Source organism: Limulus polyphemus, unplaced genomic scaffold, assembly GCF_000517525.1.
Source record: "Limulus polyphemus unplaced genomic scaffold, Limulus_polyphemus-2.1.2 Scaffold6662, whole genome shotgun sequence".
Classification (NCBI taxonomy): Eukaryota; Metazoa; Arthropoda; class Merostomata; order Xiphosura; family Limulidae; genus Limulus; species Limulus polyphemus.
Window position 1 is genome coordinate 44,590 of NW_013672272.1, and position 974 is coordinate 45,563.

The window sequence follows — 974 nt, forward strand, 5'->3', positions numbered from 1 at the left end:
GTGTTAATGCTCAGTCCCACATTGTTGCACTAGACAATTAAAGTATTTTACAGGGTTCTAACAGTTTCCTTTATTTAGAAACTGGGTTAATGCTCAGTACCACATTGTTGCACTAGACAATTAAAGTATTTTACAGGCCCTAACAGTTTCCTTTATTTAGAAACTGGGTTAATGCTCAGTACCACATTATTGCACTAAACAATTAAAGTATTTTACGGGCCCTAACAGTTTCCTTTATTTAGAAACCGTGTTATTGCTCAGTACCACATTATTGCACTAAACAATTAAAGTATTTTACAGGCCCTAACAGTTTCCTTTATTTAGAAACCGTGTTAATGCTCAGTACCACATTATTGCACTAAACAATTAAAGTATTTTACGGGCCCTAACAGTTTCCTTTATTTAGAAACCGTGTTAATGCTCAGTACCACATTGTTGCACTAGACAATTAAAGTATTTTACGGGTTCTAACAGTTTCCTTTATTTAGAAACTGGGTTAATGCTCATTACCACATTGTTGAACTAAACACATTTGCAAATCTAGTGAAAAATATGGTTTATAAAGAAATTTACTAAATATTTGAGTTTTTGTTTTATTTTCTTAAATTTTCACAAGGTTTTCGTTTATTATACTTATGCCAACAATTTTCTACGTAAATAATCTTAAATGTAACTGATTTAATTAGAAGTAATAATTATGATTATATTTTTCTCGACATCAAAACGTTAGCCGCATTTCAACACTTCTGACTAGTCTTCGTTCCCAATTGATAAGCCAAGGGACTATGTTACTATCGGGACCAATGTTTTTTTTTTACTAAAACAGATAATGTTTTATTAAAGCATAAATAAAAACACGTGTTTATTGAAGGGAACAATATAAATTGTGTAACAAGTGTTCAGAGTAATTCTATTTTTATCTAATTAGGGGAAAAAAGGCTTTTTGTCACACCTGTCGCTCACTTTATCTGGAT